The sequence below is a fragment of the Herpailurus yagouaroundi genome, unplaced genomic scaffold, assembly GCF_014898765.1.
Source record: "Herpailurus yagouaroundi ecotype Mexico unplaced genomic scaffold, PumYag 141, whole genome shotgun sequence".
Lineage (NCBI taxonomy): Eukaryota > Metazoa > Chordata > Mammalia > Carnivora > Felidae > Herpailurus > Herpailurus yagouaroundi.
Genome location: NW_024412396.1, coordinates 2,085,560 through 2,110,312, shown reverse-complemented (window position 1 = coordinate 2,110,312; position 24,753 = coordinate 2,085,560). Strand labels below are relative to the sequence as shown.

The 24,753-nt window shown below is 43.8% G+C and overlaps 2 long non-coding RNA genes across 2 annotated transcripts in view; one reads left to right on the top strand and one right to left on the bottom strand.

Annotated features, from left to right (window-relative positions):
* Positions 1-6,292: 6,292 nt before the first annotated feature.
* LOC121031486 (uncharacterized) lies at positions 6,293-8,871 on the bottom strand. Its single transcript, XR_005790726.1, has 2 exons — positions 7,461-8,871; positions 6,293-6,826 (listed from the first exon to the last, which is right to left on the bottom strand). It is a non-coding gene; the product is annotated as an uncharacterized LOC121031486 (long non-coding RNA).
* Positions 8,872-9,483: 612 nt separating this feature from the next.
* The window catches only part of LOC121031479 (uncharacterized), a 238,362-nt gene continuing 223,092 nt past the window's right edge, over positions 9,484-24,753 (top strand). The window contains exon 1 of the long non-coding RNA XR_005790719.1: positions 9,484-10,104. This is a non-coding gene — a long non-coding RNA (uncharacterized LOC121031479). The remainder of the gene's footprint in view (positions 10,105-24,753) is intronic.

The following is a 24,753-nucleotide window of genomic DNA, read 5'->3' as shown; positions in this document are numbered from 1 at the left end:
TTTAGGATGTCATAAGGTCAGGGGTGCTTTGACTTCATTTGTCATGTTCTTGGAGGTGGGAAGTCATGTAGTACACTTGTGATGTTGATGGAACTAATTCCTTATTTATAATTATGCTTATAAACAACTTTAATTTTATAAGTGATTCCACTATCCATTTAATAAGTGTGTGGGGGGGAGTACTGTTGTGTTTTAATATCTCATAAAGTCTATATTTGCTTATTTTATGGGGGTCAAGCAGAAATTACTTTCCTTTGGTTTCATTTTTTCTATGTAAGAACGCTTTTAATAATTTATCAGCAACTAGTGAAAAAGGTCCTGAAGATCTTTTGAATTGTATTTCTCTCTATTTTCATTGATATTTTGTTCTTACTAGATGGGATACTAATATATGAAAGAATGTTTAATTGCCTAAGAGATTGACTTATTTTTTAATCAAGAAGCTCCTCAAGCTCCAACCCAGCCCAGTGGTAGGGACGTGGTGAGGAGTTATCATCATGATAGCATCACCATCAACAACAAGCGTGACTGGTGCTTACCGAGTGCTTCCTATGTGCCAAGCATAGCTCTAAGTGCATGACATATAATAGTTCACTTAATTCATGCTACAATTCTCTAAGGTAGATATTATTATTATCATTATTTTAAGTTTTTTGCGGGTTTTTTTTTTATTAAGTAATCTCTATGCCCAACATAGGGTATAGAGGGCATGACCTTGAGATCAAGAGTCGCATGCTCTATAAACTGAGCCAGCCAGTGCCTCTATTACCATTATTTCCTAAACGAGGAAAGCAAGGCATAGAGTAACTTGCCCAAGGTCATATAGCTAGTAAGTCAGTAAGTGGAAGATTTGGGATTCAAAATTTAAGAAGTCTGGATTTCAAGTCTGCTTCAGTCATTCATACTATACTGTCGACTCTATATCTATCTATCTATCTATCTATCTATCTATCTATCTATCTATCTATCAATTATCTATCTACCAATCTATCATCTATATAATTTCCTGGATGTGCGTGTATATATATACATTATATATATAATTTTTTTTCAGGTTTTTAGAAATGTTGATAAGTTTTCAAGGATCGGTGATTAAGATGTTGATTGTTGGCTTTCAGTTTGTATGTGTCTGTTCATTTGTCTTTCTGGGTGTTAGGGACTGTGCCTTTATGTGTCAGGTCAAAGGCTCAAGTAATTCAACAGTATTTAATTTTCACTTTTCATGGCTTAGCAAGATAAAAGTGAGGAGGTGCCACTTGCTGAATACATTTCATTACTTGAGAAATGATTGTTTTATATCTTTGTATCCCCATAGCACCTACTATATCCATTTGTAAGCCATAAGGTCCCCTTAGTTTTGAGTGAATGAATTGAGGAATGAATGGGGGGAGGTTCAAGATGACTCTGAACACCTTCTGTCTTGTTGGATGACCCTCTGAATTTCTGGTGTTGAGTTTGCCTGAGGCTTACGGTTTTTGTTCCATGTGATACACAGTATGTATCATGGTGCCGAACAGCACAGTAGTAAATGGCTTTGTCTCTAGGCTGCACATGCTTAATGGTTAAGGTACTGGACAACAACTTTCTGTTCACAAACAACTGGTAATGTTCCAATTCCACGGTGCCTTGAGAGGTATGGCCGATATAGGTGAATCTTTGGTCAGCTCTTTGCAGATACCAGTACACAGACTCAAAATTTTTATCAGGAATATTGTATTGGCATGGAAACTCCACATCTGTCCCAATTATGGCAGTTATGTTGGAAGATTGTATAATTTCAGTCTTGCAGGAGCCATCTGGAAAAGAAAAAGGGATAGGAAATGAGAAATGAGAAAGAGGGAAATTGCACCTGTTTACCTGGGAGCCACGTACAGAGGAAGGGCAGTACAAGGCAGAGAAGCCGGGACATGGTGGGTCTGCAGTTCTTCTCAGTGCTGTTTACCAGGAAGCCTACTTGGCATGCACGATGCACTCGGGCCACCTTATCTGCAACAGCCATGTGGCTGCTTCATTGCTGCAGCAATAAAGGAAAGAGGTCCTTGGGGGTGGTTGGTGCTCACGCTATCGAAAGACACACTCAGATTTGTTCAAAGGCAGCGATCCAACAGGCCCCTTTAGAAGAGGCTCTGGCGCTCCTCTGCCACTCGGGGCCCGTGTTTTCAGCATCTGGTGCCATTCTCTTATCAGCCCCGAGAGGCTTATTCTTTGAAAGGAAACAACCAGGGAGACAGTCTTTTGTTGAAAGACATTTGGTGGGTCATGATCTCTTGGGTCCTTGTTCCTGAGTTTCAGGGGTCTAATGTGCGCAGAAGGATGAGGTAAGGTCTGAGCAGTCATTTTTTTTGGATGTAGTACTATGGCTTTTGTTGCCCACCTGGCAGTTTCTGGTTCTAGGACCCACTCCACAGAAGCCAGACAGGGAGGAAGTAATTTGTTCATTTTTAATTAATTGATGAACCAGTCAAGCACCCATTTATCAGATACTTATTGAGTGTCAATTACATGCAAGCTTTCTGCTGAGTGCTGAGGACACAGTGGAAGCAAAAAACCAGTCCAAGTTGCTGATTGTGGAGTTTAAAGTCTGATGATGATGTTTCACTTCAGGCAAGAGAAGGAGGTACAGCCCATCACACAATATGTAGGAAGCTGCGGAGGGGCCCATGAAGGGGCTTCTGGGGTCTGCCCATATCCAGACAGGGCTTTCTCCCAGTCAACACAGCTGGTTGTGAGCTCACCATGGAGGAGCAGAGATTGGAATTTCCCCTGGCAACCCCCACCCCATCTGAGAATCAGAGGGTTCCTTTTCTACCCACCTTCCCTTCTAACCATTTTCCTATCAAGAAATCATTCTATTTGTTGACGATCCAAAGTTTTGGAGTTCCTGACTTAGCACTGTTATCATTCTATTCTTGGAGCAGAATCAGCTGGGCAGCAATCGTTCCCACTGTGAACATAACTGCATCTTTTGTGTGATGGCTTCCTTTTCATTGTGTACACAGTGACTGCAGAGCCAGGAAATTTTAATTTGGGATAAATAATAAGCTATCTTTAGGGCCAATCTTATTTTGAGAGTCAGGGCTGATGGAGGTCAAGAATTCGCTTTCTTTTCTCCCCTTTGTCAAGGCTTTTCCTCCCACATCCGCCTCCATCTTACTTACGTCATCTTTTTCCTAGTATCTTTTCCAAGACTGCTCATCTTTCTGCAAGATAGTCTCATGAACAGCTTTAAAGGCATAACGGGACAGTGCACAAAGAAATAAGGAGACACTCACCCCAGAATGCCTGGGCTTAGGGTTACACAGAAGAGAGCTGGGGACAGCTGAGGCCACACAGACACACAAACAGGTGTGTGGAGGTGGGGGTTGGGGATTGGGGGGGGGTTGGTGACATGGCGGTGGGGGTGCCTGCACTAGAGCAGGTGGTATGATGGGGTGGTCAGGAGTCCTCCCGCGGCATGGCCATAGCAGTGTGAATGATGTCTGGAAGCGGGTTGGGAAGATATATGTGTGTTCATGGGGACTGCAGACAAATTCACCAAAGACCCCTAAGGAAGGCCATCCCTGGTGGTGGGGGAATGTCATACCCAAAGCCATTCTACTGAATAGGGGCTCTAATTTTTTAGGACGACTGACACCTCAAGACTTAATGTACTAAAAAAAAAAAAAAAAAAAAAAAAGAATTAATTTTAGATAGCAAGGCCATAGAACTTGGGAACCGGAGAGTATTCAGTATGCAACCAGGGTGCCAGGAAGAGGCCATCTCTTCCTTCTCCTTCAACCCCCCTGGTACCATTCATTTACTTTTGAAGTGTCTCCTCAATCTGTTTACTCTTTCCAGGTCCTTATTTCCAATCCTTCTCATTGTCTACCCCACTTTTTGCATTAACTTTATATCCGATCTCATGGCCACAGCAGCACGAAAAATAAAATCCACCAGTTACTTACCAGGGCTGTGTGGCCCTGGAGTTGTAAGAAAGGCCTATGGTTTCAAGGGAGACAACCTCAGACACTTCTTGCCTAGGACAAGGTGTCAGAAAGTTAAGAGTTCAGGAAAGATTGTGAGATTTTCAAAATCACAAGGCAGGAGGATGTGTGACCTGCCATCAATGTCAGACCTGGTCATCAGACCTAGTATCAAGGCCTCAGGCATTATCCACCCACCAGAGACCTGGAAAGGGAAATCAGAGCCCTGAGACAGGTCTGTATTGAATGCAGGAAATAACCCTGGGGACCATCCTTGCCTCTCGACTCTTGTGTATTGACTGTCAATCTCCTCTTTTACAGAAATTTCTGTACATTGTTTTTTTTCCAGGTACAGAACTGAGACACTACCCTGGAGGCCTGTCCCTTAATCACAGTGAAGGCATCTTGAGAAAGTACATAGGATAGGACACGCTTAACACAGGGGATCATCTCAGCTCCCACACTTAACATGGGATCATCTCAGCTCCCATGGACAGCGATTGAATTGTTTTTTTTGTTTTTTGTTTTTTGTTTTTTCAATTTCTGTTTGCTCTCAGGAAAGTATCCTCTGATTACAGACTTTTTATGAGAAGGATCAGGACCAGCCATGTCCTCTGAGGACCTAGATTTGAACTGTATAGTGAAATTTCAGTTAGAAATTTACAACTATACAACTTACAACTTACAAAGCGAGGGCTTTTCTTCTCTTTCCTTTTTCCCCCACTTTGGTTGGAGAACGTCTCCTCGAAGACTGTTGGGCATGTTCGGGTTCTGTTGGGAGAGTAGAGACTCTCGGTGAAGTTTAGAGCACTCTTTTTTTTTGTTGAGAAAACTGACGTAAGGTTGAGAATAAGTTTATTCACACCTAAAACAAATATCCACTCATTGCTGTCGAGGTGATGAAGTTATCATAAAACTAAAGGCAGGGGCCCCTGGGCAGCTTAGTCTGTTGAGTGTCTGACTCTAGATTTCAGCTTGGGTCATGGTCCCGGGTCATGGGATCAAGTCCCACATTGGGATCCACGATGAGCATGGAAACTGCTTGAGATTCTCTCTCTCTCTGCCCCCTTTCCCCACTCTTGAGTGTGTGAGCTCTCTCTCTCTCTCTAAAAAATAACAAACAACCAACTAAATGCAGATGTTATATACTAAGATGGTAAGTGTTCGGTTAAAAATTAGTTGGTGTCATGGTGCCTGGGTGGCTCAGTTAGTTATGCGTCTGACTCTTGATTTTGGCTCAGGACATGATCTCATGGTTCTTGAGATTGAGCCCTGCTTCGAGTGCTCTGCACTTGGGATTCTCTTTCTCCCTCTTTCTCTGCTGCTTGTGAGCTCTCTCTCTCTCTCAAAATAAATAAAGTTAAAAAAATTAATTGGTGTCTTTCTAATTAGAATGAGGGGCAGGTTCTACCCCCATCCCATATGAATTTAATCAGGGACATTGGTGTCCCATAAGTGGTGTTCTAAGACCTAAAAACACCATGTTTGCCCTGTTGGGCTGTGAAGGCCACACTCTACCTGAGACATTGGAGGGTGTGGGGAGAGCTTCTTGGCAGGAAATGATTTTTTCCCCTGTCCTGGTTCAGGGCAGGAAAGGAGCTAGTCTTGGGTTCTGAACTTGGAGATGTGGGGATACCTGCAGATTTTTAACGGGGGCACAGACTGGTTCCTGCTATGTGAAAGCCCGTGGGGGAGACAGGAGGGTCTCATGTTGGGTTTTGGCGTCTCAAGATGTGCACTTCTTTCTCTCCTCAAGTATGTAGTTGTGTTCTAAATGATTGTGGGAGCAGGCTGTGTCCACACTGCCATGGGATCTGTCGGGGGCAGGTACAGGGGAGAGTAGCCTAGACCTGAGTCTCATGAGATGGCCCAAGGTGGTGTGAATAGGAGCTCTGGCTCAGAGGAGTTGTCGAGCCCCGTGGGGTTCCAGTGTGGGATGAAATTACCACAAATCCCCCAGGGAGAGCATGGCGGCTTCATATTCCCACAAGAGAGGCTGCGGTTACCGTGGGTCGGATATTAAGGGAACAATGTCTGTATTTTTAAATCCACAGGCTGGTGAGGTCTGAGGACACGTGGGTGACATAATGAAGGACTTCCTAAAAGTAAGAGATCGAAATTCTTGAAGTGGTGTTTGAAATAACATCTGTACAATGACAGCCACTGCTGTAATTAATAACCTGACTATCCTTAGCTGTCTCCAAGACTATGAATGCTCAGCAACTAATTGATGGCTGAAACATCCGATGTTATAAGAGCTAGAAAACAGCAGCAGATCTGAAAATGGCCAATTTCCATTATGCATATATATACATGCATGCATGCATCCGTTCACTCGTTCAACAGACGTTTATTGCCAAGCACTGTATGTGCTGCCAGGAGCTTACATCCGAGAGGGTAGAAAAAGGTAGGAGTCTACAACCCCTGGTCAGAGGCACAGATTGTTCCTGCTTAATGACATGATGAGGCAAGTTTTCCTTTCAGTTTCTTTCCCAGGGGACTGTGTCACCTATGGAGCCAAATCCTCTTTCCAATGAACTGCCTTTTATTCCTACGACGCCAGGCGCGGGGAGCCATTGTAACAGTGCTGGCCGTGCTGCTGCTCTCAGGGTGCTCCCGTGGTCCTCGGTTTTGGCTCCCAACCAGAGGCTGCATGCTGCTTATGCCAGGGCAAGGTGGGGACAGTGGTGGAGCAGAGCCCCTAAAGAGATTTGGCTGGTCCAGCACTGCCCTCCAGTGGTCAAACGCAGGCATTTTGGGGAAGGATGGATTCCTAGAGTGAGGCTGAGGTGGGTGTCTGGATTCATCAGGAGCCTTAGGAGCGGCTCCACCAGATGAGGCTGGCAGAGTAGGAACTGGAAGCCCTAGTTGAGAAATGAAAATGAGGATTAAAATTCATCAGTGACTGGGTACCTGGACTGGTATGTATAGAGAGAACCAGAAATAAAGATCATATTGGTTTCCCAATTTGGGTTTTGTCAGGAGAAATAATGACCGGCTGACAAAATGACCAGACTGCCTAGGGACCTAGAAAGTGTGGTGGTTGGGGCACCTGGGTGGCTCAGTCGGTTGAACGTCCGACTTCGGCTCAGGTCATGATCTTGCGGTCCGTGAGTTCGAGCCCCGCGTCGGGCTCTGTGCTGACCACTCAGAGCCTGGAGCCTGTTTCAGATTCTGTGTCTCCCTCTCTCTCTGACCCTCCCCCGTTCATGCTCTGTCTCTCTCTGTCTCAAAAATAAATAAACGTTAAAAAAAATTAAAAAAAAGAAAGTGTGGTGGTGGTGATGGTGGGGTGGTGGCCTAGAGCTGTACCTCCTTGACTCTCAGTCCAGTCTTGTCAAGGTTCTAGGAAGACGCTGATCTCGAATAAACATCTTCAGATTGATGGTCAGTGCAGGAATGAGCATGAATCTCTGGAAATGAAATTGGATGCAAATTTGTGTGTAATGAACTCTTAAAAAAATTTGATTTGCAAAGGGATCCAGTCCATTGATTTACCTTAAGTCTGCTCTCAGCATTCTTGCTGGGATTCAAGGGGTCTTGGTCAGTCCTCTTGTATCTCACATGTAGGTGGTTCAGTAGCTTGACTTTGGAGGGAAGTTTCTCTTTCTTAATACCAAGAAGTCTTCTCCTCAACCCCCCTATTGGGTCAATGCCACTGGAAGACGTCCAGCACAGCAGGACACTGTGCTGTCTCCCAGATCATGGGAAGGTTGAAGTAGCCTTGGCAGCTAGTCCACTCTTGGCAAACTCTGCAATTAGTGCAACCTTTGCTTCCTTCTTTCTGTTACATCGTCGTGTGCAGTGTCCTTCAGATACATCATCACTTCCCTTCGGAGGTCATGGAAGCAAAGGAGTTTCACCTCACCCTGCTTTATTTCTTCTCGTTCTATCACTTGACTTCCTGAGCCTCCAAACTTGAAATCTTCCTGGTCCCTGCCCTGTTGCTCTTCTGTCCTGCTCTTCTGAAAATACAGAGTAATGGGGTCAGAGAAACTTCCCAATCAAATTAAAAAACAATATAAAACAAACAGTGGCTAGTTCAGGAGCTTAGTAACTATAGCGTCATGCATCCGTGGTCGAATTGCTCACATTGTTGCCTGTAAAATTCAAGCATCCGAAGTTCTACTGGAGAAGACCCCAGTCTTTATGGTACACACGATGTTCGCACTGGTAATCAAGGTCAGGAGGTCTGAGAGTAGTGTGACAGGGAAAGATGGGACATGGGCCCCTTGGTTGTAGGAGTCTTGGAGCATAGAAGTGACAGTAACTCTGTGTGCGCTGGTGAGTGGTTGAACTCAAGCTTTCTGAAGTCAAGAACCTGTCCTTCCTGTTCCTCCTCAGAATTCCAGTGCCTCCGACACATAATAAACATGTTGCCCCACAGCACGGTGGTTAAGAGATGATGCTTTAAAAATCCATCAATCCTGGATCCAAGTTCTTTTACTTTAGTTTTTCAATTTTAGGCAAGTTTCCTAGGCTTTCTGAGCCTTGGGCACCTCACCTGTAAAACAGGGATAATGATATCTGCCCTCCCCGCCAGGCACCTTTGAGGCTTGGAGGTGATGGTGTGTGCGAAGCCCTGGGCATTGTGCCTGGCACATGGTCAGTGCTCAGTTAGAGTGTTTTAGTATTTCCATGTGCGCATGTGCAGACCTCTGCAGGTGCGTGAGTTTTCCAGTCAAAGCCCAACTTAACTACCAAATAAAATCAGCCCCATTTCATAAGACAGCAATGCACGGACATGGGTTTAGACAGATTCCCTCCCTAGACATCTTTGCTGCTTCCTTCTATAACTGGAAAGACTTTGCCCAAGTTTCTAGGAAGCAACATATTCTTGAACCCTGTCTAGAATGGGAAGACCCTCCTCGTATATAGAAGCTTTCAGGTGAAACAGGCATGACGTGGCAGTGACTGACCCTCCCCTTTTGCTCTGGGCCTGGGCACTCACCATACAGTCGGCATGGCTGGGTCTTCTGCTCTGGACGGTGGTGACTGACTGGGTCTCAGGAGCTGCCAACACAAGAGAGACTTGGAGGCTTTGTATTCAATCATCATTGAGAGCCTATTAGGAGAACAAGGTGCCATGCAGCCACTTGAAAGGCTGAGTGTCTAGAAATGGCCATTACAGGGGAAAATCCTTCCGCTTGGCTGACTGGGGCCAGGTCTATGGCTTTAAAGCAATTGGCGCAGATGCTGAGTGAGGGGGTGCATTCATTTTGTGCTCAATAAAACCAGTTTTATTCAGGGAAGTGAATTGTTATCCCCTCGGGAAGGGTGAAGGTATAAAAACAGGTTGTAATTCTTGGAGAATCTAATTCCTCTGTTGTTGGAGACGGAAAGAGAAAGAGGGAGAGAGACAGAGAGGTGGATGAAAGTGAGCTCTGTTGTCCTGGGGTAATTAGGCAGCTTGGATTTCTCCTGGAGCTTCAGGACGGTGCCAGATGTGCCCAGGCCTTCTGTGCACCACCCCACAGAGCTAGCATCCAGAGTCCACCTCCTCCCCACTGTGGCTGCTCCTCGTGTCTGGGAATACATCAAAGGAGGTTTGATATTCATAACTGCTGTGAGTCATTTTCACATGGAGCTGTGGGGAGCTGCCTTCACCATGGCATGCTGTATTCAGCCCTTTGTAAGAGCAGCTGAGCTGAACCAATCCCCCATTATGGGCGAGAGTCGATCCCTCCTGGGAGACCTGGATTTGCCCCCAGACCCCTGTGCAGAATAAAATGGGTCTTTTTATTGAGAAATAGTTATTAAAACATCCTCCGGTCTTGCCCGTACATCTCCACCGCCCACCGAGACAGCTCTGCGTGGTCTCTTCCACAAGAGTGTGGCCACCTCCAGGCCCTGCTGTTAGTGTCAGTAACATCTGAAACTTCCCCGTTTCTCTTGCTCTGAGGACAAAGAACATCAACAAGACTCCAACCACGACCACATTTCTTCTCAACTGGAGGAGGAAATGCTGCTTGCTCCTGTTGAGTGTGGCTATTGTTGGAAAAAGCATCATGTGTGACACTCTTTGAGGGCTGGCAGAGGCTTGTGAAATTAAAGCCACAGGATCGCAGAGCTGGAAGGGGCCTTAGTCATCATCCAGTACCAGCCCCTCAAATTACAGATGAGAAAATGAGGCACGGAGAGGGTAAGTGAGTTGTCTACGGTCACACAGACAAGTGAAGGTTTCTGGCACATAGGCTTGTTTTCCAAAACAGGGAGGGAAATGGTGGCAGGGTAAATCTTGCTATTACTTTTCCACCGGAGACCGTGGAGAGGTTTCAACTTTTTGGAAAGGGATGGGGACCGGGAGACCTGAAGCTGTATCTCAGTTTTGTGCCTCAGTTTCTCTGTATGAAGAATGGCTATATAAAACCTTCGGTTGGGAAGGTGGGAGAATTAACTAAAGAATGGTCAGGCGGCGCGGCTGGGGGTAGGGCAAAGTGTGGGGAGTGGAAAAGTAGGTGGAATATAGAAATGAAATATAGCAGTACCTGCTTGCTCCCAGCCCTGGTAACAGTCCGTCAGGAGAAACCACTCTCCTAGTGAAAATATTTCACAGTCAGCAGGGCTGGACTCCCCACCTTTGCTTAGGGCAGCGTGGAAAAAAGTGTTCCCCTGTCTCTGTGCATTTGAGTGCATTTTCATTACACTGTGCGTCTTCAATTCTGCCAGAAAAGTAAGCATGCCTCGCTCTTTAAAATGTCCGGAGCTCCCGTTCCCATTTGGGGCTTGTGGCCAAAGGTCAGACTCCAGAGCTGTCTGGTGGTAATCGGGTTCTGAATAAATGAGCCCTCAGGGACTGCCAGGGAGACCCTTTCTAGCTGCCAAGCTGGGCCTGGACTGAGTCTGGCAGCAGAGGCCACACAATGTCCCTTGGCAAGGTGGCCCCCGTGGGCTGGGCTGCTCACGTTTGCTGGCAACCCGCCCGGCACCCCGCCGGGGCGATGCTGCGAGCCCAGAGGCCCACGTCCCTACATCAGTCTTCTCAACTGCTTTCTCCTGTTATTACCTTGTCAACAGCGGCATCCAAGACACAAAGGACAACTCTGCATGATGATGCAGTGAATGACTAGTTAGGTGCCTCCTGTTTAATAACCAGAGAAATATTGCTGTGCGGCATCTCTCCATATGCTCTGGCATCTGTGTCTGGCATGTAAGGGACTCATTTTCTTCGCATATCTCATTAAAGATGTAAAGCAAAATGGAGGGGCTGCAAGCCTCACACGCCCCCCCCTCCACCCCAGCCGCCTGGAACTCACTTTTCTTACCCTCTGCTGCCATCTAGTGGCCACTTGCCTCTTCTCCGCATTGTCGTTTTCACAGTGGAGCTGAAGTCCCGGCGACGCCGGTGAAACAGAAATCCCACAGCGTTGATCTCCTTAGGTTCCCCGCTGCAGCAGAAGGTCCGGTTTCCTGACATCGGCCTGGACCACCCTGGCACTGCCTCCTGGAGCCTGGAGCCCTTTCCCCTCTGGAGAGACGGTGTCTGTTGATTTTTTACAAATCTGGCTATCTTCCAGACTCTACACGTAAATCTTGCAAATCTGGCCCACTGAACATGTCTTGCCGAAAGCCGAGGTGAATTCTGCCACTTGGGCAGACAGAGTCCCACGCCCCACTCTGAAATGTCCCCTCATATCTTGAGGAATCCCCAAAGGGCGGGATGGAGAAAGTCACAGTGCACAAGGGGAATTCCGTGGGTCTTTTCAGCTGCCTGCCACCCACTTTCACATCAAGTCCTTGTAAGTGGACCCTCACTCCAGGGCCGATCCCACCCTCTCAACTCAGGGCCCAAGTGTCCCAAGACTGACCTTGTGTGACATGAGCTCCATTGCCTGTGATGGCGTCGAAGTGTGTGTTTAGCCCTGATTCAACAGACTGGGTCTTGGGCAGGTATGCTGGGCTGTGTGGACAGCTGTGAAACACTCCCCAGGGTGGAAGACCCGGTGCAACACACTGCAGCTCACAACTGCAGCTCACAAGAGCAGTGAATAAAGTGCAGGCAGGGCATGCGCCAGCTGCGGGGTTTAGGCACTGGCTGCAGGTGCCTGTGCATCACTGTGGGCCCCCAACACAAGAGGAAGGCGACTGCATCTCTGGGCTGGGGACTGAAACACAAAGAGTGATGTTGTTTTTTGTCATCAAGCCAAGCAGTTAATGTCCTTCTCCTTAAGCCTTGGCGTGTGCTCATTAATTTCATTAATTGATTCATTCTTCCGTATGTACTCAGCTTTAGAATGTGCAGTGAAGTAGGCACAAAAAGCAGCATATGACGCCATCTCAACCTTTAAGGATCGTATTATCTAGAGAAGGAAGGAAGAAGCACAACAGTTAAAAACAGTACTGATTAATTCTCTAAATGAGGAAAACATCTCACATGGGAAGTAGAGATTCCAAGAAGAGAGGGATCACTAGAGGCTACAACAGGTGGGGAGCATATCATGGAAGCTAATGATTCAAGCTGCCCAAGGAATTGCGGCCGACGGTGACATGCTCGCTCGGATGTGTGTCATGCTAGGGACTCTGCTCCAGCTGTTGGCCACTCTCCCCGGGTCAGGAGACAAAGGGAGACAAAGGGGAATCTCCTGGGTTCCTGTTCATTGATCTGTAATAGATTCTTCCCTTTCTCATATTGCTTTTCATTCATTGGGTTGACGTGTCATTCATTTATTCATTCAAGAAACATGTACTGTTCTAGCATGAGGGTTCTAGAAATCAATTCACATGAAGTTCTATGTTTCTACACCAGCTTGAAACTGAACCAGAACTTCATAGAACAGAGACAAGCTAAAATCATTGTCACTTTTGTCTCCATCTTACATTGCCTCATTTAAGTACCTGTTGGTTCTTTATTGCTTTTAGGTATCTGCCCATGTGGTCCACCCACTTTCCCTACTCCACCAGGACCACTTCAGACAGAGATGCAGCCCCAACTGTTCCTGCTGCCTTTTCTCACAATCCCATCATACTCTCATCTCTGGGGCCGACTCTGGGGGTGATGGGGCCGATTCGCAGGGCTTCCGGTTGGCAGGATGGACAGAGAGGACACTTCATTGGTTGTGTGGGAACAGAAAGTCTAAAAATAAACATAGAAAGGACCCTTTGATTTAGTCTTGGTTAAAAGTAAAATAGACTTTAGTTTGCAATGGTGTTTGATATGCCTTGTGAGGGAGAAATCCTATTATGTCAAATTTTCAAAAGTCTGTGCTGCTAAGATAAAGATATTTACATTCCGAGACCACAGAGCTCAGTGAAAAGGGGCTGTTAAGAGACCAGGCAGTTGGGGGAAAGGTTTTATGTAATTTAAATTTACACAGGTTTGGCCTCTTCTTATGTTTACTGACAAGGAGCAAGAAGCTCTGATATCAACTCTCCAGGAATACAACTTTTACAGCAAAGCATTTGATGACAAAGAGCTAAGAAAAGTATTGTATTGTTCATTTAATCCTCAGAATGTTTGTGTAGGAAATATAATTTGTTGAATTGAGTTGTTAAATGAACTCAAAAAACTTTTAGTACTTTAACTTTCTCTCCCTCCCTCTTTCTGTGTGTGTGTGTGTGTGTGTGTGTGTGTGTGTGTGTGTCTTTTCTTTAGTTGGAAAACTTTACACATTCTTCTGTTTCCCTCTCCCCTCCCTTGGGGCCTCATTTTTCTTTTAGCAGACCACACAAATTGCAAGGCTGTAGTAGTCATATCTTGGAGCCCAGTTTCTTTGCCAGTTGTGTTGTTGGGGGTTTATATTCTGGAGACAGAGACCAGGAGAGGATGGGTAGCAGGTAATTCATTCATCTCTGCAGGTGTGGAGCACAGAGGCTCAATGTGTCCTGGAGGTGGGCTGACCTTGGTCGTATCCACCCAGGCTGTGGGAACAAATGGCCCTCCAGATTCTATGAGCTCCTGGTCCTGGAACCAAAGTAAAGCCAGTGATCAGAGTCCCTGGGCCTCAGTTCCCTCTTTTTTCATTTCTGAACAAATCACAAATAAGAAGAAAAGTTCTTTCCAACTTCATGGAGTTGTAGGGTGTCACCTGAAGCCTGATGTGGATTCGTCGGAACCACAACACCTGCGCTTCCCTCCTCCCTTTATCCCCCATCACATCTTCTCCGGGATTGTATGAGTTTCATTCCAAACTTACAAGGCAAGGGAATTTAATTGTCACTGAGTGCCTACTGCGCGCCTTCAACTCTACCACGACATGGACTCATTTAACTCTTACAACCAACCGAGGTTTGTGTTCTATTCCCATTTCATGAGCGAAGGGACCCTGGGCTGTTCAATGACTTCCCCAAAGTCTTAGAGCTAATAAGTGCCAGAGACAGAACTGGAATCAAGTGTAAAGCCCTGGTAATTTCTATGCAGCAAAGAGGAAAGGGTTGGCCCGTTCTGCTCCTCCCTGCTCTGCCCACCGCTGTCTGTCAGAGGGAGGAGTGGTTTGGAGGTGGAAGATTCCTCAGTTGGGCCCTGTGGCCTTGGAGCCCCACTCCTAAGATCCCAGGCCTCAGCTGGGCAGGCAGGATGCTGGGACATCACAGTCACTAACACAGTCCTCTGAGTGTCCTTAGGGCCAGAACCAACCAGTATCACAGCAGTACCCCCAAGGAGGAGGGTAGGGGGTAAAGCAGATACCTGGTCTGACTGCTGCACTCTACTCTCTGACAGGCTGGACCTGAGTGAGGAAATCAGTGGTGGAGTGACCTCCACCCAGATCCCTTCTTTTCTTCCTTTTCTCAGAGGGGGCCTGAGTGGCCCCAGCTTGCTCTGTGCATCTCTCATGGGCTCCTCTGAAGCAGGTGTAGGAATCCTCATAATCACAGGGGACTATGAGGGGTTGGGGACTTCCACCCCTTCGGAGGAGGGAGGTGACAGAGTTGGTTGGGACACCAAATGCCTCAGTCTCCTCTATATCCCAGTGGCTCAGCAGCCGGCCTGCCTAGAAGAATTCTGCCTTAGAAGAATTGGTTTTGGAACACGTTAGAAGAATTGACGTGAATGTCTGTCAGGTAGGAAGAGGCCACAGAACTCAAACTCCAGAGCCAGGCATTACCAGGTAGAGCTGGGGCCAGGGCGAAACCACTGAGCACAGAGGTGCGGTGGACTTCTGGCTGGAAGGCAGGTTTAAGCCTTGTCCAAGGGGCCAAGCCCACCTATGGAGCAAATCAAAGTGGTTTATTCTGCTTTCTTCTGAAAGCTGGCTATAATCACTCAGCCTAATTTGATTTTCCTTGTATAGAAATATGGGGGTGGGGGGATCACAGAGAGGTTTCCTCCCAGTCTCCGAAGGCTTCTGGAATCACCTCGCTGAGAAATAAAACTTAGTCACTTAGCTGGCACTCCTAGGTTCCTTTGTGGTGGTGGTGTTTGTGATTTGGTTTTGTTTTACAAGATATGGAAGTTAGTGATTCAGTGTGAGAGGGAGCTGTCACTTTTGTGATATCTCTTTAATATCATGGCATCACAAGCATGTTATGGATGATTTAGCCCCTGTTCATGTGTGGTTCTCTATTGGGCATCATCCTTCGTTCGTTAAATGGCAAGAAACCCTGCCTTCTTGAAATTTCTAGTCTGAATCAATGAGATGTTTCTCAAATGCAAGGCAGACAGACATACAGACTAGTGCAAAAGCACAAAAAATGATCCTGTCCTATCCAGGAAGTAGCCCTATCATCGACATTGTGAACAAGCCCCTTTGGACAGGCGAGCAAGAAATTAAGCATGGGACATACCTGTCCCAATTCAGAGCTAACAACGGCTCAGGAGAGGCCTTCTGAGGGTCTTGGCTGGCACCACCAGCTGATTCCTCTGCCACTGGGTGTGAAAGAAGGAAAAAGATGGAGAGATTCTATAGTGGAGAATAACCGAACAGAAATTTTACAGTGTTTTTTCTTTTCCATATCTGAGATCTATAGATCAGGAAACTGAGGCTCACATTGCTTAGGTGGCTTAATTAAGGTCACACACCTTAAATGCAGTAGAGACAGAGTCAAAACCAGATCTTTCTGCTGTGTCTATCACACACCCTGCTTACACTGAATTACGAACGGAATCTGATCCCCGGGGAATCTGTACTAATGTTCTGCTTCTGTCATGGGCACGGGGGAAGTAGCTCTTCTTCTTGACATTAACCCCAAAGGTTAAACTGTAAGTTTGCGCTAATTCCTATTGATAGGATATCGAGGATCTGTCATGAATTTGTTGATCCAAAATGATCTTGAATCTCTTTACATTTTGGTACCACTTTAATTTCATAAATTAAATATATGTGTTTATAAAACCAGTCCTCATTTGTTGCTATGTTGATTTCAACCCAAACTTCTCAGTCTGACCTTCCGGCATTACTGGGGCATTAGTAATTGAGAAAGGTTCTGGAAGATGCTTCTGCAAGGAACAGATTTGGCGTTTTAACCTGCACCTTCAGTGGCTATACTTCAAAGGGTAAAATCTGTCTAATGGATAGATTTCAGCTGTTACAGAGGGTTGGTGGGGGGTATAAATCCTGTTAGTGGAGGAATTTTGGTCTGTGTGTCAAATCCTGCTGCATAACTAACTTCTAGGTGAGGCCAGTCCTAACCTGAAAGAAGGCATTCTGGAAAATCTGAAATGCAAATCATGCTCAGGTTGTGATGTTAGAGAAAACATCAAACTGGAACAGCAGTGTTGTCCCTCTGGCCATTTCCGGAAACTGCAGAGAAGCGGTGGAGGTGGGGGGTGTTCACCCTACGCCGCGGGCCCACTGGCGGCTCTACTGTCAGAGCTCGGCGGTACAGCGAAGACTCATCCCTCCGAGGAGAATTCCCTTCTGTGTAAGAAGTTCTTACAGAATTAATCCTCAAAAATCTTTGCTAGGCTTTACCAGATTGTTCTCTGGTATATATTTCAGAAGGAGCCAGAGGCCTCAGATGGAACACGATATCTGGGCACAGATGAAGAGCCCCAACACAGGAAGGTGCCCCTGAGCACTTAGGGACATTAAGGCCCCTCCACTAGGTCGAAGATGATCCAGGGAGGTGAGGGCTCACCCCCGTCTACTGAAAGGAAATGTGCGTCTGGGCAGATTCTAAGCAGAACTGTGACATATTTCACTGGAAGTGAAGTGGGAGATGTCATAAGTTCGTGTGGGGGCTGTTCCTGTTTGGGGTTACTCATCACAATTAGAGAGTACGTCGCTCAGAAAATGCAGCCTTCGGGGGCCTGGACTTTTGAGGAAGTTGAAGCAGGGAGGAGATCTTTGCTATTGTTGTTGGTCCTCCCTGCCATCAGTCCCCATGCTCTAGGATGGTTATGTGTTTGCAGAATGGGTTGGTTGGGCACCTCTGGGAGCTGTGGGCATCGCTAGGACGACGAGGGCTGGCATGTTAGAAGTCACTTATTTGGACCCTGCTCTCTCTCTCGAGGTCAGATGCACGAATAAATTCCTCCAAGTGTCCTCCGTTCATGCTTTTCAAATTTATTTCCATCTGAGATCCACTTTGGCTAGGCATATACCCACGGGCCTCTACCTCTCCAACTCTTTCTTGCTAATGTAAAATCAGCTCGTTGGAATGAATAAAGAGAATGGCACTGCTTTGGCTCAAATGCTAATGAGCACTTTCACTTTGTCATAATGTAAATATTAAAGTTTTAAGAGACAGCCCTGGGACCAACTAATTATTTTAAAGTGCTTGCAGAATGTCCACACTGAGAAGCTATGTCATTTAGTGCAGAGACTCCTGGATTCCCTAAACTTGGTCTCCACAGGCCTCCAGGGGCCAGCCAGAAGAAAGCTCCTCATAGACCCATAAGATGTTAGAGCTAGCAAATGTAGTCCTTGAGTCCCTTCCCTCATTTTAGGGGTGGGAAACAGATCACAGAGTGCCAAGATCTCGTGATTAGCTTGGGAGCCTCATGGTTAGACTGCCAGTCAGGGGGTGGGTGGTGGCTTTTCTCTCTCCCTCTTGCTCGGGAAAAGGACAGTGATCCCTTGATTGTCCACACAGGAGGTGTTTTGGGGGTTGGTTTTTGTTTCGTTTTTGTGCTTTTTGTTTGTTTGTTTGATTTCGTTTCCTAAAGAGGATCTTCGTACCTCTTCTTGTCCTTCCTGCTTTTAGGGAGAATGCAGTGTTTATCTATCAGATTTGTTCCAGGGAAGATTTGCTTATAGAAGCATCCACACTTATCCCACTTAGTTCTGAAATAGGAGGTAAAGCAGTTCTTATCTTTTACAGGTTATTTTTTAGGGAGGCAGGAACCCAAGGTGAATGTTTGTGGCTCGACGACATTTTGCTCTCTTTTACCCTCCTCATTCCAGTCTTTATGACCCAGCAGGGTGCTGGGTGCAAACTGGTGTTCAGAACGACTGAATTGATTTGGATGTTTTGAGAACAGCGATCAAACATGATTCTGTGGTCAATTTAGATTGCTCCCTCTGTCCTGAGTGTTAGGTATCCTCTCCTTCCTGGCCCTTTGTGGAGAAACAACATGTCGTTTTACTTTTGAAAAACAAAATAGCTCACCAAACAGACCATGTGTGTAGCTTGTATTGTTTAACAAAAATAATAGAACTTTAGCTGAAGTTTGAAGCAGTTAAGTTCAGGGTTGGGGGGAAGGCAGTTCTGAGTTACATTGTAGGCAGTTGACTTTAGAACTCCTCTCTCCAGGGATGGAGCATATTAATCTGTGTTCTAGTGAGATCTGGACAAATTTATTTATGTTAGACCACCCACTTTAAGGGAAACTAGGAATATCTTAAAAATATGCAATCTAGTATTTAAAAGGTGCTTTTATGAGATCATTTTTCTCATTTTATGTGTTCATTGAAGAAAAAATTGTGATTACATGTCATTTTATTTTACTTAATTTTTTAATTTTTTAAATTTTTTATTTTTTACATGCCACTTTAAAGAAGAACATCATACATGATGCTGTGACCCAGAGATAATTACTATATCATTTTGCTGTATTTCTTTTTAATCTTATTCTTAAGTATATTTTCTTACATTGCTGAAGCCATATTATATATTCAATTTTCTGTTTTCCATTTATATTAGAGCAAAATATTTAGGTTATTTCCAATTCTTGGGAGTATGAATAACCTTTAATGGACCTCTTTGTTTATTAAAAAAAAAATCTGCTCATATAATTATTTCAAAGACAGATTACAATTATTAGGCCAAGAGGGGTGATCATTTTAAAAATTTGCATTATATATATTATATATCTATGTTATATTGTATCAGTTTGTAATCATAGCAGCAATACATATAAGAGCCCTTCATGTGCCCAATTTCGTGAGCACTGAGGTGCAGTTGTTAAAAAAAAAAAAATCCATATTAGGCCCCGTGTCTGGCTCTGTGCTGACAGTGTGGAGCCTGCTTGGGATTCTCTCTTGCCCTCTCTCTTTGCCCCTCCCCTGATCCCCCCCACCCCTTTCTAAATAAATAAACTTTAAAAAATCCATATTATTTTATATGAATGATAGTTGTCTTCATTTGTATTTTTAAATTTTAAATGTGGTTGACTTTTTCAAATATTTATTAGCAATTTATATATAATTTTTGTAGCTAATTTCCCCCCATATATTTATCCGGCTAGTGTTTTCCTTATCCATTTGTAGGAGCTCTTTATATATTAAACATATTTTTTTAAGTTTGTTTATTTTGAGAGAGAGAGAGAGAGCGCGCGTGCGCGCGCACACGGGGGGGGGGAGAGAATGCCAAGCAGGCTCTGCACTGTCAGCCCAGACTGCACTGCACTGTTAAACTCATGAACTGTGAGATCATGACCTAAGCTGAAATCAAGAGTCCAATGCTTAACCGACTGAGCCACCCAGGTGCCCTTATATTAAACATATTGATATTTGACTGTTATACAACACACACACTTTTAGAATGCTAATTTAGGGGCGCCTAGGTGGCTCAGTCGGTTAAGCGCCCGACTTCAGCTCAGGTCACGATCTCGCGGTCCGTGAGTTCGAGCCCCGCATCGGGCTCTAGGCTGATGGCTCAGAGCCTGGAGCCTGTTTCCGATTCTGTGTCTCCCTCTCTCTCTGCCCCTCCCCCGTTCATGCTCTGTCTCTCTTTGTCTCAAAAATAAATAAACGTTGAAAAAAAATTTTTTTTAAATACTAATTTATTATTGATCTTTTAATTAAAACACTTTGGGACATTTAGAAGTCTTTTGACTTTATGCACTCAAAATTATGTATTTATATATATCCTGTTAATTTTGTTTACTGCCTTTACACTAGAATTTCCTTTTCTATCCTTTTTCAGAGGAAGGGGACAAAATGTGGATGGAGGCAGAATAGCCTGGGCTGGGAGGAGGACTTGGTTGGGACTTGGATTAGAGGTTGATTGTATTTGTGGACCTCATAGCCAGGTGTCTCCTCACTGCTAACATACTCGGGAACTCCCTCTAGGTACGACATATGGTACCATTTTTCTCAGTGTGATAAGGCTTCTCCCAGGATTGGGAAGGTAGAGAGACTGTAGGCTGATAGTGAAGGACTGTGAAAGTTTGCCTAATTAAATTAATGTATAAAGAGAGGAGACACAATGCCTGTCACTTCTGCAAGAAAAATGATTGAGGTGCCAACTTGGCTCTAGCATTATATCTCTAAGGAAATAATAATTCACAGGAGGACAGTTGTCTGTGTTAAAATTGAATGCATGCGGAATCCAGTTGCCAGAGAGATGTTTTTGTTGGGAGGTAGGTTCTTCATGGTGGTTTGTTAGAGCTTGGGTTAAGATAACATCCCCTCTTGTAAGCCATTAAACTTCTCATGTTCTCAGCAGGCACATTTATTAATAATTTGGTTTCCAAGATATCATAATAAGCAAGGGAAGAAGTTGCCTTGCACAGGGACTAAAAATGCAAATTCATAGGCATTTGGGTTTAAGTCTGAATCTTGTCCCAATTTATTTATTTAAAAAAAGTTTTTTTTTTCAACGTTTATTTATTTTTGGGACAGAGAGAGACAAAGCATGAACGGGGGAGGGGCAGAGAGAGAGGGAGACACAGAATCGGAAACAGGCTCCAGGCTCTGAGCCATCAGCCCAGAGCCTGATGCGGGGCTCGAACTCAGGGACCACGAGATCGTGACCTGGCTGAAGTCGGACGCTTAACCGACTGCACCACCCAGGCGCCCCTCTTGTCCCAATTTAAATAGCTTAAGTTTGCCACTGGTAGGCCAATCACCTGTTGGTTTACTAAGAACATTCACTTTCTTTTTTCTTTTTTTTAATGTTTATTTTTGAGAGAGAGAGAGAGAGAGAGAGAGAGAGAGAGAGAGAGAGAGAGAGACACTGTGGCAGAGAGGAAGGGGAAGGGGCAGAGACAGAGAGACAGGAGGACAGGGGATAAAGATCTGAAGTGGGACTCTGTAGCCCCATGTGGGGCTTGAACTCACCAACTGCAAGATCATGACCTGAGCTGCTAAGCTAAAGTCTGACGTTTAACTGAGCCACCCAAGCACCCCAAACTTTCTTAGTCAACAGACTAAACACCAATTACTCAATGGCTGTACTGCCACAAGGAGGTTCTTCTAGCCATCAGCAGACCTTATCACTACTGCAAAGCCATTTGGAAAACAAATGGTTTTTTTGCTTTTTTAAACAAATATGTTACATAACAAAATATGTTCATCAATTAGGAAAAGGACTCAGTGGAATTTGCTCATTCTAATAAAGGTACCAAAAGGAACAGACATGGATGAAATGGATCTGGGTGCCAACTTGCAGACCTATAATATTCAGGGTTTGTATTATGCAAGTATTTTTATTAACATAAATGGCACCATACTCTATGTATTGTTCTGCAACTTCTTTTCCCAATAACGCATTTTGAGGCTCTTTTCTTGTTATTATGCATATAGATTCACTTCATTATTTTTAACTGTATGGAATATAGACTTATCAGAATTTATTATACCACTTTTTGCTATATGATTATGTCATTTCCAGGGTGTTATAACCCCAATCGCTGCACCAACTTTTTCCTTTTTAATCGTAAAGTTAATATATGTGTATTTTATTGTAAATTTGGAAAATACAAAAGCATAATGAGAAAACAGGTAATCACCCAATTCCCATGAACTCAGATATTCACTACTCACTAGTGAGATACTTTCTTAGAGATTAAAAAAAATCATAATTTGGTAACAGCTAATTGACAATCAGGCTACATTATACTGTTTTGCAATAAACAAGGTAATAAATTATGCCTTAAATATATTGAGAATTTGGATTATTTAGGTTACTGATTGAAGGATTTAGAAAGCAAATGACTTATGAATTTCATGTTAGTGATGGACGGTATTCTACATTTTATTAAGTTTTTATCCCTTTTTTGAATAGAGTTCTTTTTTATAGAGACAAAGTTACCATGACTTTTAAGTCATTTCTAAGACCCATATGGAAATTATAATAGCAATAGAGGTTATTTTAAAATTGCATTAAAAAAGTTATTTATACTTTGTACTTATCATATTTCTGGTGATGTATCTTGGAATTTTTATGGGTCTTCATATTTTTATGAAAATTAAAAATGTTTTTAATACAGTATTGTCTAAAACATGCAGCATAAATTTTGTGAAATCTAAGTGGTGCGATATAAAAGTTAATAATCCATATATCATGAGCAAAATTTGTAATATTGGAGTTTTCACCAAATTTAAATTAAGATTTGCATAATTTCAGTTGATGAACTAAAAGAATTGTGAATTATTTTTACTCCTGCCACAGGGTGGCGACACTTCAGCTTGTAAGGGAAGCAACCAGGACATTCCTTGTTAGCCTGTTGTGTTCTACCTTGTGCTTCACGAGAATATCTGTAAGAAATATTGGTTACTTTTCTGCTATTATGTTTAACGGCCCCTTAAAATTTTTCAAATTATTTTATGCATCATTATAGTAGCTTTTGTTAAGAGTTGGTACCAAAGCTCATGCTGCAAAGTGTGTATCTAAATACATAACTTGGGGCGCCTGGGTGGTTCAGTCGGTTAAGCCTCTGACTTCAGCTCAGGGCGTGATCTCAAGGTCCATGAGTTCGAGCCCCGCGTCGGGCTCTGTGCTGACCGCTCAGAGCCTGGATGGAGCCTGTTTTGGATTCTGTGTCTCCCTCTCTCTCTGACCCTCCCCCATTCATGCTCTGTCTCTCTCTGTCTCAAAAATAAACGTTAAAAAAAAAATGGAAAAAAATACATAACTTATTTTATTTGTAACTTTTAAACAGATCTTAGCTATAATTTGGTGCCATGAAGAAGGCCAGACGACTGCCTTGATGTTTTATTATTAATTTAAAGAAGAGCAATTGCTAAATATTATAGATAATGCTAAGAAAATAAAGAACAGCATGAAAACAGAAATGTGCTACAAATTTGTAAATATATGGGCTCCGTAAATCAATTCCTCATTTGCTCCCACTGGGAATTTCCCACCTTGAATTATGAAAGACTATAAAGAATATATATTTCTTGTAAAATGCAACTGACTCACATTGGGGCTTATCTTAATAATGATCTTGTAAGCAAATACTGGCACAAGATTCCAACACCCTCCTTTGCTTTTTAGTAATGTTAGCAATAATGAAGGTCAAGTGATGTCAGGTAATTTGAATAGAAAAAAATTGTAAGCAAATGGAATCATCACATCTGAGATGCCATACACATGTAAAACTCAATGTGTGACCAATGCTGTATTCATCATGCATGTAGCTATGCTGTGTAGAAGTCATCTTTTGGTAAGCCATTTATTTGACTACAGTTGATTAGGAATACCTACAGTAGTAATTACTCAGTAAAGAATGTTTCATTAAAAGTTAAAACTATTTCTTTCAATATTGCCCTGTTGGTGGATCGTAAATTAATTGGACTGCCAAGTGAACGGAATTGGACCACCAAGTGAAGAGATTAACGATTCAATATGAATTTGTGTTTGAACAAAGGAAAAATAACAACGGTGAAAATTATGCACAAAATAAAAAACATCAAGCTGATGAGTAAAATCCACTACCACATATATATTTTTCATCTCTTCAATTCAAAACTGATGATATAGTTTCAGCAAAACTTCACGTATAATATTAAATGAAAATCTTTAAAGTTTTATTGGTTTTAAAATTTTACACGTTTCACTTGTATTTTTTTATTGTTGGTACAAGCGCAATAAGCATACAGAGTTTAAACACCATTTTATGTTTCTACATGTTTAAATAATATTATGTTAAAAGTAGTGCAGCTAACACTGGGGTCTATGAAAATTATTTGTCCTTTAAAGGAGCTATACCTGACTCAGGTTGAGAAACATTACTATGAGGTTGGGAAGTCTGAGGTTCCTTTTGCAGATTTCCCCCCTGTTTTCTGGTTCTACCACTGTGGCCAGAGTGCCTGGCGGGGAATGTGGCTGGAGCCCACATCATAGCACTTAGTGGCAGGAGGCAGGGGCTGGGGAGCACTGTGTAACTGCTACATGGAGATAGGTGGCCAGTACTCTGAGCTGGGGAGTCCTGATGTGCAAGAAGAGGTCAGCATCTTTACTGAGTGGTTTTAAGAATCTTCCTCTCCATTTCTCTCTTTCTTTCATTTGATGAGATACTGCCTGAAACATTGACAGGCAAGCACTGCCTGTGTAAATCAGTTCAAAATAAAGTGCTCTGTATTTTAGAATTTATGGGACCCAAGGATTCTGTTCACTCTCCTTTTGGTGTTCTTCTCCCTTTGGAAGACTGAGTCTAAAACAAGAAATGAGCCTTTTGTTCCTCATACCCATAGTGTACCTTTTAGTTTCACTGTCTCTGAGAGGAATCTCAGTAGATCCAGAC